Genomic DNA, 12,058 nt, shown 5'->3' on the forward strand with positions numbered 1-12,058 from the left:
GCAGTTGTCTGCCGATCTGGCTTTAGCGGCGTCTCTGCCTACATCGTGTCAGTGAGAAAGAGGGCGCCGGTGTTGCTGGCTGCTGGGAGGCGGGGATTCCTGATGACAATAGCGGCCTCTTCGTGATGAGGCATTGAGGAGGGGGGCCGGTTGCTATGGATTCCGGCTGACGCGCAGGCGCAGCAGTTCAGCTGCCGGCCGCGTCCCCGAGCGGAGGATTTGGACGCGCCGCTGCCGCAGACTGAGAGCGGCCGCCTTCCGGACCAGAGGTAAGACGCTGGGTTCCGGGATCCCGGTGCAACAGGTGGTGGCCGCCGGGGACAGGGCCGTATGGGGCGGCATAGGGGGGCAAGGCAGGGTGAGCTGGTGCACCCCTTGCTGGATCCTGGCTCTCCGGTATCAGCGAGCTTTTTGCTCGTCGTCCCACTATCTCCCTTTACTCTTGTAAACTATAACCATTTGTACAGCAGGAGCTCACCGTAATTTTAATTATGCATTCTTGTATAAGTCATGTAGTGTGAATGTTGTGTCTCCAATGCTGTGTGCCTGTGGTGATGCTGCTGCAAGTTACAGTTTTTCATTGCACCTGTGCATACAAGCGCGCATGACAACAAACTCGACTCGAACTCTTTTTAATTCTCTTTTCGTAAAGCCACGGTTGAATCTACTGCCTCCCATTAACGCATTCCAGATCAGATACCCTCCGCGAAAAGAATCTTATCTTTGTGTCCCCCTATTTGTGGGGTGGGGAGCCGGGGATGTTCTTGCACCTTCCGCCTCACCTGCTCTCACCTAACATTTGCCAGTTGGTTCTCCTTCCCCTCTCCCCTCCCCCACACCTTATTTTGGCTTCTAACCCTTTCCTTTCCAGTCCTGATGAAGGGTGTCGGCCCAAAACGTCGACTGCTTATTTCCCTCCATAAATGCTGCCTGACCTGCTCTTCCTCCAGCATTGTTGGTCAAGATCTCCAGCATCTGCCGAATCTCTTGACTATTGCCTCGTATTTCAAAAAAATACTTCATTGATTGAAAAATGTTTTGAGATGCCTTGAAAGGCATGTGAAACCTGCCGAATGTTTATTTGAATGAAACCTATTGAATATTGAAATGCCTGATAGTGTGGATATGGAGAGGATGCCTCCTGTAATGGGGCACAGCCTCAGAAAAGAGGAACGTCATTTAGAAAAGGGATGAAGTGGAATTTCTTTAGCCAGAGGGTGATGAATCTGTGGAATTTGTTGCCACAGGTGGCTGTGGAGGCCAAGTCATTGGGTGAATTTAAGGCAAAGGTTGATAGGCTCTTGATTTGCCAGTACATGAAGAGATACCGGGAGAAGGCAGGAGACTGCGGCCAAGAGAGAAATGAATCAGCCATGGCGAAAGGGCTCAATTCTGCTCCTACATCTTGTGGAAATCAGGGTAAACCTTATCCAGAGAACAGTGGAAATGAGAGTGTGGTACATGCTTTAAAAATAATAGACTGAGCTTAAGGAGAACCCAGATGAACACTTGAAGAGGAAAGAGTATAATGTGCTAATAAATAAAAGTAGAGCAGTTCAAGAAGGTGAGTCACCAACGCTATCTGGTCTCCTGGAAAAACAATTGGATATGGGCAATAAAAACTGGCTCAGACATCGTACATTGTAAAAGATGGTTAAAATTGTTAAGATTGTAAAAGAGTAGGGTGGAATTGGGGTCATAAGTACTAGACTGGGTGTTGGCACAGTCAAGGAACCCACTGGGTAATGGAGAATGGTTACAATAGATTGAGATGTTGCTATCACAGACGGTGATGCAATTAGATTTAATTATTTATAATCAAAGTAGCTTTGTGATTAGAAATTAGCTTGTTCAATTTTCAAAAAACATAGTGTGCAATTTACTTCAGTTCCGCTTTAACTGCACAAACTGCTTTAAACAGTGCTAAGAATTTCAAAACTAAAATTTCATTCAGAACTTCAAACCAAGTTGTAATTGATATTTGCAGAGTTGACCATCCCTGGGTGTGACAAAGTTTGAAAAAAGACTTGTCTTCCATTTTCTCTATGGCCCCACCCTCCAGTCATTGTAACTGCCTCCAGCCTTGCAACCCACTGAGATCTCAGCCATTGTGGCCTCTAGAACACCTCTGAATTTAATCACTCTGCTATCTGTGGCTGTCCTTTCGGTTGCTTTGATCAGGACTCTGTGGAATCCTGTCATTAACCCTATTAAGTTCTTTTCTGACAATCCTTTAAGCTTGCTACCTCCTGTTCCTAGCACTTTGATTTTATTTCACCAAAATCAATCTTTAAATTTTCTTTCCTAATTTTCTAATATGATCAAACTTTTGTCTGATGAAAAGTTATTTTGCCACATAAGTGTAAGTTGTAAATTAGATGCCCAAGTTAATCCTTTTTACTTGTGATGGATGTAGACTTAAATTCTGCATTATTGTCAGGAAGATGGATTAATGCTTTGTGTTATTCCCTGTGTCGCCACTCACCATCACCCCCACCCCCACCTTCTGAAGAGGTTGTGTTCAGATTCAGTCAGTTGTCTGGATTTTGCCATCTGGTGGCTTGAGCAAGGAGTGATAGCCTGAATTCTGCGCAATAATCTCTGAATAATAATGCTCGGTTTAATTGTGAAGAGTGTTCACGTCTTCCAGAGAACGGGGAGGGACTTTGTTCACAAAGTCAGTAGGCTAGCATAACAGCTGAAAACCATGCTGTCTGGCTATTCACAAGAGGCTCAAAATAAATGTTTTAATTTTGTGGTTGTGATGGCTTGCGAAAAGCCCAGCTGGCTACTAACATGTAAAGACCAGACAATAATCAGAATGATGGTAACTTTCAAAGAAAAAATGTTTCTGGTTGTCCTTGACAGGGATATCAGCCTTTATCTATTTGTTTTGAGGGTATTGGTTTTTGTCTGTCCCTGTGCGGTCCACAAAGATACTGAAGGGAGTCTACAAGGTGGTCAGGTTTATGTGTGCAGAAGATCCGCGACACCGGTGTTTGACTGCTCAATGTACCTGCTGTGCCTGAGTTTGCATGGGTATATTTTTCTATAATTCTTAACATCTACATGGAACATAGAACAATACAGACCCTTTGACCCACGATGTGCTGACCTTTCAGTCTTCTCCAAGGTCAGTCTAACCTTTCCCTCGCACATAATCCGCTACCTTGGGTGCCACAGTAGCATAGTGGTTAGTGCAATGCTGTTACAGCTCGGGGTTCTGGAGTTCAGAGTTCAATTCCAGCACCCTCTGTAAGCAAGTTTCTACATACCTTTTACTGTGCATATGAGCTTACCCCAGATGCTGTGGTTCCTCCCACATTTGGTAGGTTAATTGGTCATTATAAATTATCCTTTGATTAGGCTGGGTTAAATCGGTGGGTTACTGGGTGGCCTGGTTCGAAGGGCCTGTTCCTTGCTGTATCTTGAAATAACAAATATATACGTAACCCTAAATTTTTCTATCATCCATGTACCTATCTAAGTGTCTGTTAAATGTCCCTAATGTGTCTAACTCTATCACCATACCATCTCTGGCAAGGTTTTCCATGCATCCACAGCTGTTTTTTTAAAAAAAAACATACCTCTGACGTCTTTTGATCATCTGTGATTGCAACTACATTGGTTTTTTAGAAGTTAGAATAAAACGATGCAGTAATGCCAAAACTTTCAGTGTATAGTTATAGAGAGTGGGGGGAGGAGTAGTTTTTCATTATCAAATTCTAGAATCTTTGTTATTTATTGCCAGATCAGCTGTACAATAGGCCTGGAAGTTGATGGGAGGGTCAGTGGTGTGGGGCAGTCAGTGCTGTGGAGTGAATCAAACTGCTGATTTTCCCATTGTTTGTATTACTGCAGCACACAGATATTAACACGGGCTCAAAACTTCAGTGACACAGTTGCATTTGAAAGTACAAATGTCATTTCTGCTTTTAATTGTGGTCACTGGTTTCTCTGGTATTGCCACATTTGGTAGTGGTCTTGATGAAAACAGTGATTTGGTGCAATTGGGAGGAGAAATTCAGAAGCTGCTCATTATTACATCTAGCCTCTCCACAATTCTGCTTTGTTGCTCAGGAATTAGTAATTTGCTGAGAAATTATTTCTATAAAAACATTATTGTTGTGTGTGGAAGGCAAGCTATCTGACAAACCTTTCTGACCCTTTCATGATATCTTGAGCAGAATATTTATTTTTTTCAACTACAGTGGATTCTGGTTAATTGGGTCATCGGTTAATCAGAGCAGCCAGTTATTTGGGACAACTTTAAAGAGAACAATTTAATCAAGAAAACAGCTGAGATTCCCTTTGTTTATTTGGGATACTATGCTCCTTAATTGGAGTAGGAGATTTTGTGAACAGCAGAAGTCTTGTGCACTTGCATGGGTGTTAGACACTACAATGTTCTTTGAGTGATCAGTTTTTAAATGGCATCAGTTGTGTGTGATTGTGTTGAAAAAGCAGTGATTTTTTTTTGTCACTGATAGTTGGTGTGAAATGAGCAGTAAGATAATTCGGAACTGTTTTACTCACTGGTTTCAAGCATTCAGATTTGGAGATGCGAGAAACGGGCAGGAGCGAAAATTAAGTAATTTCACTACTTCAAGTTAGGAACTATGAAGACTTGGAAAATACAGTCGTCAAAAGCATTGTATGAAGGTAGTCCATTATCTGCACTAAGTTCTGTGCTGATTTTGTTCATTTACTGTCGAATCAAAAGAAAACGGCAGCGTACACTGAATGAATTCCTGATTGCTATTATGAAGTTAAGTTTTATTGTACTGTAGTAGTTTTGGTAATATAACTTGTTTTATATTTCATTTTAAGTACATCATTTTTACTCAGATGGCAGTTTGTTATTTTTAACTATTTCCATGAAACTCTGGCTAATTGGAGCAGCCGCTTCATTGGGCCAAAATGTACTGGTTCTGATGAGTCTCACTGTATTTAGTCATTAAATTATAGAGCACTACAGTATAGCAACAGGCCCATCTGCTCAATGTAGAATTGTTATTCCGCCTGGTCCCATCGACCTACACCTGCACCATAGCCCTCCCATCCATGTACTTATCCAAACTTCTCTTAAGCATGGCATTCAAAGCTGCATCCACTACCTTAGCTGACAGTATGTTCCACACCCTTGCCTCCCTCTGAATGAAGTTTTCCCTTCAGGTTCCCCTTAAATAGTTCACCTTTCCCCCTTAAGCTATAACCTCAGTAGAAAAGGCCTGCTTGCTTTTGTCCTTTCTATACCCCTCATAATTCTGTCAAATCTCCCTTCATTCTCCTATGGTCTAGAGGTATTTGAGCTCTATCTTTTTTTTGTTTTTCTGTCAGCAAAATGGTTTAAGTGTTCGTTCAAAATTTGTGCAATTTCCTTTGCTTGTTTGCTGTGAGCATTCTTCCTTTGGATTTACAGTCAGCGAAATCAATGGTATTGAATGCCAACTATTCATTAATGCGGATGCTTGTACACAAAATAGGTCAGTATTGGAGTAGTCCGTGCCACAAAATGTGCCAGGTCTTTGTCAGCACGGAGTGTTTTGTTGACCTTTTTGCTCTATTGGGTGAGTGTCTAACCATTGGAATGATGCATGAATAGATAGCATTCTCAGAAAGCACTGTTGCTTATTACTTAGGGACGCCCTGCATCAGAGTGCAGGTAACCAAGGGTGATCAGCTTCTTCAGCTATTAACAAACTAAGCACGGCATGGTTTTATCCATACCTCGACTCTTTTATATGCTTTTGAAACCTTGCCTCATGATCAAGTGAGCTGAGTCAAATGCTTCAAATGGACTCGGTGTCTACAGCATTTTGGGAACGAAATCCCTCAGTGAAAAATTGTTTTTATTTTGATTTTAGAAATGCAGCACGGTAACCAGCCCTTCAGCCCTGCAAGCCTGCACTGCCCAATTACACCCTACTGATTAATTAACCTACTGACCAATGGACATGTATGTGTTGGGTGACATATATGTACTTTAACTTTCAGGAAAACTGTAATTTTAAAGCTAGTCCAGTTTGAAACCAAAATTATACAGATATAGGTTAACTTTATTTGTCACTGTACATTGAAATATACAGAAGCATGTCAATTTACATCAACAACCAACACAGTCTGAGATTAGGCTGGGGGCAACCCACATGTTTCCAGTGCCAATAGAACACGCCCACCACTTACCAGCCACTAATGGCACATCTTTGGAATGTGGGGGGAAACCAGAGCACCCAGAAGAAATCCACATTTTCATGGGAAGGAACACATTCCTTACAGCCAGCCAGAATTGAACCCAAAATTGTGATGCCCCGAGCTGTAATAATGTCATGCTAACTGCCCTGCTAAAGTGGCCCTGTTTCTTTGGTCTAAGTGAATATGCTCATTTTTCTAAATGAAATTTGCTATAGTTTTACACCCATCTCTTAGTTTGTATCTGTCCAGTGGCCATCAATGTAATTTGTAGTGAGTTCTAAATTATCTGCAGGCTGGTAGCATGTTATGGTGAAAACAGAAGCCTCTATGTAAATACAGTGTGTGCATATATCCATATGGCAAATGTTCTCATTGTGTCTGAAATGAAGGGTGGGGCAAGCAAGCATGGTGAGGGGGGAAACAGGACCAGCTGGATTGATTTTTTTTCCATATAGCCACTGTGACCGCATGGCATGAATGGTCTTCCTCTGTCTTATAACTATAAGATGTCGGAGCAGAATTAGGCCTTTCAGCCCGTTTCAGTCTTCTCCACCATTCCATCGCAGCTGATTTATTATCCCTCTCAACCCCATTCTCCTGTCTTCTCTCTGTAACCTTTGACACCTTTACTAATCAACAGCCTGTCAATCTCCATGTTAATATATCCAATAACGTGTCACCCACTGCCGCCTGTGGCAATAAATTCAACAGATTCACCACAGTACAGCTAAAGAAATCCTTCCTCTTCTCTGTTCTAAAGGGACATCCTTCTATTTCCAGGCTGTGCCCTCTGGTCCTGGACTCCTCCACTTGTTGAGGTTAAATGAAACTTGAGTTCCCATTGGACATTCCTTGGTAGAGATACATGGCAAGGTGCCTGAATGTTGTTCTTGACCTCCTTGTATGCAGTCTAAAACAAACCATCATACTGTTCATTATGAGAGAAACTTGTTCCTCTGTTTTCACATGCAAAGTTAATGAGCCCTGTTTGCCACATCTTAGCAAACCCCTGGAGACACCCTAATTAATATGTGCTTGTCCTTCACTGTGCGGTAAATGTGAATGTTACACTGGCAACATGTAAATGGTGCACTACTGACACTGTAGGTTAATGAAGATGTGTAAATGATGAGCCAGATTTGGCAACGCAGATTGCTCGAGAAGGTCATAGAGTTATGCAGCATGGAAACAGACCCTTTGGCCCAGCTCATCCGTGCTGACTAAGGTGTTATTTGAGCTCGTCCTGTCTCTCCAAGTTTTGCACACATTATATGACAAAGGAGCAGAATTAGACAATCCCTCTAGGCCATAAGGCATGGGAGCAGAATTAAGCCATTCGGCCCATCAGGTCTGCTCTGCAGTTCCTTCAAGGCTGATCTCTGATCCCAGATCCCACTCAACCACATACACTTGCCTTCTCACCATATCCATTGATGCCCTGACCAATCAGGAAACTTTAAATATACCCACGAACTTGGCCTCCACTGCAGCTGGTGGCAGAGCATTCCATAGATTGAGAAATCTTTGGCTAAAAAATTCCTCCTTACCTCTGTTCTAAAAGATCTCCTCTCAATTTTGAGGCTGTGCTCTCTAGTTCTGGATATGCCTACCACAGGAAACATCCTCTCCACATCCACCCTTGTCTGGTCCTTTGAATATTGGGTAGGTTTCAATGAGATTTAGAAGAATCCTCCCACATTCTTCTAAATTCCAGTGAGTACAGGACCAAAGCTGCCAAACACTCCTCATGTTATTTCATTCCCAGAATCATTCTTGTGAACCTCCTCTGGACTCTCTCCAATGACCACACATCCTTTGAGATATGGGGCTCAAAACTGTTGACAATAACTCTTGCAGCTTGACAAGTGTCTTGTAAAGCCTCAGCATTGTCTCCTTGTTTTTATATTCTGTTCCCTTCGAAATAAATGCCAGTATTGCACTTGCCTTTACCACAGACTCAATCTGTAAATTGACCTCCTGGGAGTTTTGCATTAGGGCTCCTAAGTCCCTCTGCACCTCTAATATTTGAATTTTCTCCCCGTTTGGATAATCTGCACTATTGTTCCTTTTACCAAAATGCATTATCATACATTTCCTGCTGCAATCGCATTGCTTCCTCAACACACCTACCCCTCCACCTACCTTTGTATCGTTTGCAAACTTTGCCACAAAGCCATCAATTCCATTATCTAAATCATTGACAGACAATGGTTAAATTAATGGTTCCAGTACTGACCCTTGAAGAACACCACTAGTCACTGGCACCCAATCAGAGAAGGCCTCTTTTATTCCCACTCACTGCCTCCTACCTGTCAGCCATTCCGCTATCCATGCCAGTACCTTTCTGTAATGCCATAGGATTTTATCTTGTTAAGCAGCCTAATGTGTGGCACCTTATCAAATGCTTTCTGAAAATCCAAGTAAGTGACATCCACTGCCTCACCTTTGTTCACCCTGCTTGTTACTTTTCAAGGAATTCTAACATATTTTGTCAGGCAAGATTTCCCTTAACAGAAATCATGCTGACTTAAACTTGTTTTATCATTAGCTTCCAAATACCCCAAAACCTCATCCTTAATAATGGACTCCAACACATTCCCAGCCACTGAGGCTAGGCTAACTGGCCTATAATTTCCTTTCTTTTGTTTTCCTCCTTTCTAAGAGTGGAGTGATATTTGCAATTTTCCAATCCTCTGGGACCATGGCACAATCAAATGATTCTTGAAATGTCATGATCAATGCATCTGTTGCCTCTTCTCAGCAACCTCTCTCAGGACTCTGGGATGTAGTCCATCATGTCCAGATGACTTATCCACCTTAAGACCTTTCAGTTTGCCGAGCACTTTTTTTTTCTTTGTAATAGCAATGGCACTTGCTCCTGCTCCATGACACTCACAGACCTCTGGCACGCTGCTGGTGTCTTCCACAGTGAAGACTGTTGCAAAGCACTCATTAAGTTCATCTGCCATTTTTGTCTCCTCACCAACATCATTTTCCAGTGGTCCAATATCAACTCCTACCACCCTTTTACACTTCATATAACTGAAAAAACTTTTAATATCCTGCTTTGTTATTGGCTAGTTTGCCCTTGTATCTCATCTTTTCCCTTATAGCTTTTTTTAGTTGACTTTGTTGGATTTTAAAAGCTTTCTAATCATCCAACTTCCCACTCACTTTTGCTACCTTGTATGCTCTTTCCTTGGTTTTTATGCAGTCCTTAATTCCCATTATCAGCCACATTTGTCTACCTAGCCATTTAACAACAACTTCTGTGGGACATATCTATCCTGCGCCTTGTGAACCATTCCCGGAAACTTCAGCCATTTCTGCTCTGCTGTCATTCCCGGCAGTGTTGTCCTCCCATCCACCTAGGCAAACTCCTCTCTCATGCCTCTGTAATTCCCTTTATTTAATTGCGATACTAGTACATGTGACTTGTGCTTCTCCCTCTCAAATTGCAGTATGAATTCAATCATATTATGATCAGTGCCTTTATATTAAGCTCCCTAAAAAGATCTGGGTTATTACACAATACCCAATCTAAGATGGCCTTTCCCTGAGTAGGCTCTGGCACAAGCTGCTCTTAAAAGCCATCTTGTAGGCATTCAACAAATTCCCCCTCTTGCAACCTGATTTTTCCCAATCCCCTTCCATATTGAAGCCCCCCATTACAATTGTGTTATTACCCTTATTACATGCCTTTTCCAGCTCCCTTTGCAGTCTCAACTCTGCATCTTGGCTACTATTTGGACACTTATATATGACTCCTAAAATGTTTTTTTTACCCTTGCAGTTTCTTAAGTCCACCCACAAAGATTAAGCATTCTCTGACCCAATGAAATCTCTTTCTAAAGGTGTAATTCCATCTCTTGCCAACAGAACCACACAGCCATGGACTCCTACCATTAACTGAGGGGTCTGTGTACCCTAGGTTCGTAACCCTGCTCTAAATCTTTCTTATCCATTCGTCTTAAGTCCATTACCCTTGCTGAGGCATTGTCTGCCGATAGCAGCTTGCCACTTCTGTCCCGGGTCTGTCTTTCAAGATGTCCCCAGTGTATCCCATCAAAGATGCTTCCGCTTCCAGGGATGAGGTCTTTGGAACTACAGTTGATGTTTCTGTAGCTCTGGGTCATTATGGGATGGGATTACTAGTTCCATGCCCTACCCCTTCTGCTTTCACAGCTGGGTTTGGGACTGGCTATGATGGAGTTCTTATCTATCAGTCTACTTGCCTAAATGTCTTGTAAACATTATAATTGTACCCACCTCTACCACTTCCTTTGCCACTTTGTTCCATATACCCAACCACCCTCTGGGACTTCTGGGCAAGTTTGAGCTGATGGACAGTAAGAAAGACAACTGGAGTCATTTTTAGAATTTATCCAGGAATACAATTGAGGAAAGGAAGATGGGCCACTTTTGTATTTAAAACGAGAAAGAAATGAAATCTGATGAGGATGTTGAGCTATAACCTCTGAACATGAGATGTAGTGAGAACAAGAAATGATAACGAGTTTACAGCGGGGTCTGAACCTTGTAACTTCCACCTTTGATACTAAGCTGTGGCTCATCCAAGAGTAGGTGAGTACTCAGGTCAATTGAGAGAGGAAGTAGGGAGACTGTGGCTTGGTGGTTTTGCATCTTGTATAGAGTCTGAGTGCTTAATTGCAAATTGTGTGTCTTGGAGTAGGACATTGTTTGAGATTTATCATATGTACATTGAAACATGCAGCGAAATGTGTTAACAACCAGCAGACCTAAGGTATCTCTGTTTGTCACCTGCTGGTCAGATGTAATTCCTATCGTGCAATTATGACTCATTGGCATATTGCTCTTTACTGTTATAAAACAGGCTTTAGCTGGGCAAAGTCAACAGCATGAAGGCATTATGTCATTTTTAAAAAAATATCGTCAACCTGGTGTGATGGGATTTGATGACTCACAGGGTAATAAGAAACTTGCTTTTCCCTTGGGTCAGTGAATAATGTTGATGCCCTGTGGCTACATTATTTTAGTAAATGAGCAAATTCTGCTAAACCTCCATCCTTGATTTGCATTACTGCCTTAAGGAGATTTGCTATATTGCCAAAGTTGCTCACAAATTGCTACAAAAGTACCGTGGAGAGCATTCTAACTGGTTGCATCATCGTCTGGTTTGGAGGGGCTTCTGTACAGGAACAAGTTTCAGAGGATTGTAAACTCAGCCAGCTCCATTATGGGCACCAGCCTCCCTACCATCAAGATCTTCATAATGCAATGCCACAAGAAGGCAGCACCCACCATGATGGACCTCAGCACCTAGAACATGCCCTCTTCTCATGGCTACTGTCAAGGAGGTGGTACAGGAGCCCGAAGACACACACTCAATATTTCACGAACAGCTTTGTTCCCTCTGCCATCTGATTTCTGAATGGTCCATAAGCATGAACACTACCTCACTATTTTGCCCTATTTTTGCACCGTTTATTATTTTATATTCGTATTCTAATTTGTAGTAATATTTGTGTATTGCACTGTACTACTGCTTCAAAGCAACAAATTTCAAATGTCCGTGTGAATAAACCTGCTTCTGATAATTTGAGGTCCTGCCTGCTTTTCCACTGATGGTGGAAGTTCAAGAGCCTATGGAATTATTTTTGAGGAAAGGAGTAATCCCTAGTGCTGTGACCACTTGGCATCAGCATTGTTTAATGTTGTTTCCAGTACACAAATGTAAAGGAGAATGAAATAGTTGTTTCTCTGGATCCAATACAGCACAAAAAAGTATGCGGTAAGTTAAACAATCAGAATTAAGTTCAATATCACTGGCATATGTTGTGAAGTTTGTTGTCTTTGCAGCAGCAGTACAATGAATACATAA

General features: G+C 42.1%; 1 protein-coding gene across 2 annotated transcripts in view; it reads left to right on the plus strand.

Annotated features, from left to right (window-relative positions):
- The window catches only part of ssx2ipa (synovial sarcoma, X breakpoint 2 interacting protein a), a 111,233-nt gene continuing 99,175 nt past the window's right edge, over positions 1-12,058 (plus strand). For both annotated transcript variants that reach the window (XM_072273283.1, XM_072273285.1), the window contains exon 1: positions 1-269. The gene's annotated coding sequence lies outside the window, so the exon portion shown is untranslated. The remainder of the gene's footprint in view (positions 270-12,058) is intronic.

Source organism: Mobula birostris, chromosome 12 (assembly GCF_030028105.1).
Source record: "Mobula birostris isolate sMobBir1 chromosome 12, sMobBir1.hap1, whole genome shotgun sequence".
NCBI lineage: Eukaryota > Metazoa > Chordata > Chondrichthyes > Myliobatiformes > Myliobatidae > Mobula > Mobula birostris.